The sequence below is a fragment of the Meleagris gallopavo genome, chromosome 15 (genome assembly GCF_905368555.1).
Source record: "Meleagris gallopavo chromosome 15, MGAL_WU_HG_1.1, whole genome shotgun sequence".
NCBI classification, from domain to species: domain Eukaryota; kingdom Metazoa; phylum Chordata; class Aves; order Galliformes; family Phasianidae; genus Meleagris; species Meleagris gallopavo.
Genome location: NC_139418.1, coordinates 3,380,746 through 3,386,751, shown reverse-complemented (window position 1 = coordinate 3,386,751; position 6,006 = coordinate 3,380,746). Strand labels below are relative to the sequence as shown.

General features: G+C 42.4%; 1 protein-coding gene across 5 annotated transcripts in view; it reads left to right on the top strand.

Annotated features, from left to right (window-relative positions):
* Positions 1-6,006, top strand: part of LOC100551480 (A-type potassium channel modulatory protein KCNIP1) — a 371,266-nt gene that overhangs the window by 89,612 nt on the left and 275,648 nt on the right. The window lies entirely within an intron of this gene.

Genomic DNA, 6,006 nt, shown 5'->3' with positions numbered 1-6,006 from the left:
ACCACAATACTGAGACTGACTACAGCTGAAGGGACTGACTTTTCTCATACACTGCAGCCACTTTGCCACATCCCCATGGATTTGTCTTAAGCTGCTCTCCTACTGCTCTCGTGCAACTTTTTAGTTTAGAAATCTGTTAGGTCTTTTGGGTAAGATTTATGGAAGTACTCTGGACTGCGAGTGTTATAAATATTCAATATTTGTGGGGGTTTGTTTTTTTTTTTCTTCTAAGAAAAAAGTTCTGGGAGTATGCTGTTACCTGTGGTCCTTTCCTTCAGACACAGATAGGAGTCCTGTGGGGAACTTGTTTTATGTCTTGTGGGACGTGAGGCTGTAGGGCACAGCCTCAGCAGAAGAGAGGGAGTGTGTAAGCAAGAGAGTATGCTTTAGGGGAGATCTGGGAGAAGAAAGTGGGAAACTCAGAGCACAGGAGAGGAAAAGAAGATGGAGGACTCTGTTGTGTGAATATGTGCTTATATTTACATGTGTGTGTATACGTGTGTACAAATGTATAAAACATCTCGTTTTCTTCTCATAAAGCTTATCTGGTGTCTTGGTATGAAGCTGCATGAGTCTTGAAATAGAGATGGAATGAGTATGGGTCTTCAGTGAGCTTCAGAACTTGATTCATTTGTTCTTTTAGGGTATAGAGAGTCTATACCTTCTGTTCAGTTGTGTTCCAGAAGATATGGTTTGCTTGCTGGAAGTATTGATGGTTAACAGAGAACAGGATGGGAAATGCTGGAGCATGCTGTTGGATAGATGCTGCTTGAAACTACTGAGCTGCATGCAGGTCACCTTTGCCGAAAAACAGATCCTCCTGCATAAGGAAGGATAAAGCACAAGTAGTTTCCAGCACAGGGTAGCTGCAGTGACATAGGCTCAACTCAACTGCAGAATACAGCAATGAAGTTAAAATGTATGATAACCGTTTTGCTGCTGTGGCCTGATTGTTACTGGTATCCAGTTCATCTAAAAAGCCCAAGTATCTATTTTTCCCCTTTTGCACTGGAAATATGGTACTTTTTGTCTAAAAATAAAGGAGCCTTTTCTTCCTGACCATTCCCCCCTCTGATAAGCTGGATTGTTGTTAGTACAGAGTGTGAACAGGATGGGCTGGCCGTGGTGATGACTGGAACGTTCAGCCTGGATGTTTCTGGTAGATGCCCTGCAGTGAGAGGGAGGAAGGTCACCTTATTGGTAGACTAAAGGAACAATAGAGAGTTAATTCAGCAAGAACACAGAATGTTCTCAGTATTGTAAACAAGCATGGGATCCTCTCCACTCTGCTTTCTAACCTAATAATTAGTTGTTTCACCTTGAGCTGATCATTCAGACTTGCTTGTAGTAAAAGATTTGAAGCTAGCAAGTTCAGAGAGTTTAAGCTGTCTGAAGATTACAGATGATTCTCAACTCATTGTACTTTTTCTGTTATTACTGATGCAGAAGAGAGCACACAAAGCTGACTTGGATTTAGCTTTAAGGGTCTAGCAGTTACCTAAGATGAAGCCTGCTTCTGTCATCTAGATTGGAAAGATTTATGATCTTAGCCGTTTTTTAATATTTAAGAAGTGATGTAGCAAAATCTGAAAAATGACATTTGAAGTTTGGAAAAAGCTTTAGAACAGAAGTTATTCCCAGCTACAATGTGATCTGGGTTGGTGAACTTCTTTTTTTTCCTTTACCATTGTTGAATATTTTGAAAACCAGCTCTGAAATATCCAAGATGCGTGCTCAGGCTCAAGGAGTCATGCTTCTAATGGGGAATTTTAGGACAGATTTTTTGGTTGAGTGATTCAGGAGTCGAGGCAGGAAACAAGGTAATGCCACCGAATGAGTGTGTGGCTGGTTGTCTCCTGACTGCTGTCCTTAATTCAGCTGACTGATAGGAACTTTGTGACAGCAGATCTGTTGGCTGGTGCATGCAAGAGTTACACTGCACAGCGAAGACACAACCTGTGCATGTCACAGACAAAACAGAGTAAAGTTTGGAGGTGCTCTGGTGCACTGAATGATGGTGCTTTGGCTTGGTTTGAGGTACACTGGTGTTTTGTTTGAGCAGAGAAGCCATGCTCCACATCTGGCACCGCACATCACCTTTTGTTTCATTTTCACTCCTGCACTGCAAACATGCAGGTCCAGGTGGCCACTGAATCCCGAAAGCTAACCCGAAATAACAACATGCAGGCACTAAAGGTAGCTGCTGTGCTGTTAGCCATAGCTAGCATTTAGAGCCCAGGTCCAGCTGCAGTTTGTGTGTGGATCTGCTGCTGGGGCAGTACCTCTGTTGCTTCTTTTCCATGCTGTGCACTGCCAGTCACATAGTTTGTCTTGGCTCATCCAGAGAGGGGATTGCTGCCAGGAAGGCACAGCCCTGTGAGTAAGGGTGGCAGCACAGAATGGGACTGGTTAGGGGCAGCTGGGGCTATGGGCTGCAGACCTGGCTGGTCTGAGAGCCTTCTGCAAATACTGCTTTCTAACTAAGATTAAAAAAATAAATAAATAAAAAGTCCTTCTCAAGCTTGGCTTGGTGTGTGGTTTTAATATTTGGTTCTTGACTATAATTTGAGGAAGAAAAAGAGAAGTGAAACAATGTCAGGGGTAGGCTTTCCTGAACTGTAAACACTCTGTTTCGAGTCTGAACAAGCGTTGTGACATAGGATCACAGAATGGCTTGGCTTGGAAGGGACCCGAAGGATCATTAAGCTCCAAACCCCCTGCCACAGGCAGGGCCACCAACCTCCAGATCTGGTACTAGACCAGGCTGCCCAGGGCCCCATCCATCCTGGCCTTGAACACCTCCAGGGACAGGGCATCTACAGCCTCTCTGGGCAGCTGTTCCAGTACCTCACCACTCTCATAGTAAAGAACTTCCCCATGACATCCAATCCAACCCTTCCCTCCTTGAACTTAAAACCATTTCCCTTTGTCCTATCACTATCTACCCGAGTAAAAAGTTGATTCCCCTTCCTTTCACAATCCCCTTTTGTCAATGTCTTGCCTCCCACTTCCTTTATTTCAGTGTATCAAGGCCTTTGGCTGAGGCCAAAATAAACAAAATTTGAGGGACAGTTTCCTGTGATTCTTGGTAAGAATGATCAAGATATGAACCTGAAAATAGTAGCTGGAAGTTAGTGAAACTTTTACATCTAAAACTATCAGGTTCCATAACAAGAAGATATCAGACAAAGGTTTAAGATAAATATTTTTGTGGAATTAATTTTTCTGCAACTGGAAGGAAAAATGTGAGAGAAGGGATAAGTTTACAGCTTGGAGAGACAAACTGTATAAACGTTAGCATACAAAGAGTGTAGCTGTGTATTGTAAATAAAAGTATGATGGGGCTATAAACATTGCAGCAGCGGAGGAGAAAATAGCTTCTGGCTTCTCTTTGCTGTACAACTCTGCAGTGAGTACTCAAATCTCTGTGCTTTGTGTACTCTGTTGTAGAATGGTTTTGTGCCATCTCTTTGTATCTGACAGGGTCAGTCATCATGACTGTGTATTAGTGTAGAGGATGGTTACCCCTCCCGGGGAACTGGGCTGACTTTGCTGTCATTCTGAAGTTCTGAGAAAGCTCAAGAGGGTCCGCCACGACTCCACGCGTAGTTTGTCATTGTCACATTGCGTGAATTAATGTTATTTTGTGTTTGCAGTTGACCTGTCATACAGGAGGTGGTCAGATACAGTGGGTAGTTCCTCCTGGCTGGCCTAGGCATAGCGTGCAAACAGTGCCTGTACACAAGCACAAGTGATGCAAGTTTGCAAACTGTAAGCTCTCTTTTGGCTTTAAAATAAAGAGCAGCTCAGTAGTTAAAAAGCAAAAAAAAAAAAAAAAAAAAAAAAAAAAAAAAAAAAAAAGTCTTTGAAGTGGTCAGAACTGCTCATTTTATTCCTTAGAGCTAATCATCCATATGGGTTGTTTTCATGTTGAAGCGTAAGAAAAATGTAATGGCTGTAAGGCAGAGCTAGTTTAATAAGTACTGCCATGTTATTTCCAGGACTTTCTGTTGCTTCTAAAGAACCAGTGAGCTGTGAAATGAGAACAGTTGTTTGGATCCTCAGAAAGCACTGCAAAGTTATTAGCTTCCCCCTTCTTAATTGAAACATATTCATAATGTAGTGCACTGTCATTTTTAATGGGCATCATAAAGAGAAAGTGTGGCTCTTGAACAAGAAACAGTCGCACTTGAAAGTGATGCAAGTGAGAAGAGGCAAGACGTCTTAAGCATTGGCATGTCTAAATCAGATGCAGGCCAAGATCAGGAACTTGGCTGCTTCTTATTAAATAACTAAATAAACAAAAATGGTTGTCAAACTTGATGATAACTCCCCATTTTCACGGGAGTAATCACACTTCACACTTGGGTATCTGTGCAGGAGTTCTGAATTGTGTGTTGGACATCCAACTTCACCGTGTTGTGGTTGTGTGCTCAGAATGAACGACTGAGAGGAAGGCAGTTTCCTGATGGGCATCCATGGGGGTGTTGTATAAAGCTGTGGCAGGACTTCATTTCTCTTCTCAAGTTCTCAAACTCTTCTGCTACTGTCTCTGGATACCAAAACTTGAGAAGATACTCAAGTGTTTGGTGGATACATACTGACTGATTTCAGAGCTTGAATGGTGGTTGTTTTTTTTTTTTTCGCTTTAATCTTGCTCTGTAGATGGGCACAAGGAGGTAACTGCCTCGGTCTGGCAAGTGTGAGAAAGCTGGAACAGGATGCCCAGCAGGCTGCTGGTGCAGGCAGCTGGGTGACTGCATTTGTGGTTTTTGCTGTCATCTCTGAAGTTGACTGCCGCAGTAAAATGGGTAACTTTCTATAATCTCTTCAGTTCAGTGTTTGTCCTGTATCTTAAAGAAGGGCTTTCAACTCCTCATCTATAAAATGGCAATGATGTATCCGTTCTTACTATCCTAAGGCCGAATACATTAATGAAATATAATTCCTTAATGGAAGGCACTCAGTATATTAGCTGAGTATAACTCAATATGTAGTTGGGCTAATGACAGGAAAATTGCTTTTTTCTACGTATTGGTTAGTTCACGGGGCTGACACAAAATGCAAGCAGAAAAGAGAAGGAATGTGAAGACCCTTTCACAGAATAAGATACTGAGACATGATAGTCTGTGGCGTCATTAGCCTGTGAGAATGCTGTTTTGAACAGATGAATAAAATCACATAGTACTGTCCAGCAGAAGAGATCACAGCATCGTTAAGGCTTTTTCTTTTCACTTCTTGAACCTAAACAGAGATCTGTTATTTTTGTCCAACAAAACCCAGATAAGTACAGCTTCGTGCAGCCTTGTAGCTCTGGATATGTTAGACCTACTGCCCGTGCCATTCAGAAACAACTCTTGTAAGTTAAGTAACTTAGCATGATCTGCATGATTTCACTTGCTGCTTAATAGCACTGTATCCACTTCTGGATATCAGACCGCCTGGTTACAGCAAGTCTGGCTTAGGGGATAACCCCTGTGTTTTGGGGAGCCTGCATATTGATAACTTGTATGCAAGGCACATACCATATTTAAACGGTCTACTATTTTGTTGTTACCTATCAAATAACATTTCCAATCTGGGCAGATGATTCAGTTCACGTGAGATTCTTGCTGAAGTCCCAGTTTGAAGAGCATCTTGTTGCCCATTTGACGACTGATGCTGTTCTCTTTGCTCTAAGCTCTGCCACTGTGGGCATTGTGTGCAAGGTGCAGCCTCCCTCCTTTCCTGTGCCTACACGTGGATGCTGCTGTCACCAATTCATTGCTCTCCTGTAATGGGAATGGGAGACTGAGAAGGGAGGCATTAACCTTCTGCTTCTCACACTCCCCAAACATCCAGCACCTGTATGTCACATCCTTACTGCAGTGAGTTACTTTCCCTCTGGAAAGAGGAGCAAAATATACCAAAAAACAGAGCAAAAAATAGTGATGGAAAGAGCTGTTACTACTTTTCTGAGAATTACATTGCTTAAAGGCAGGATTTAAAAAATAAAAAATACAGGGA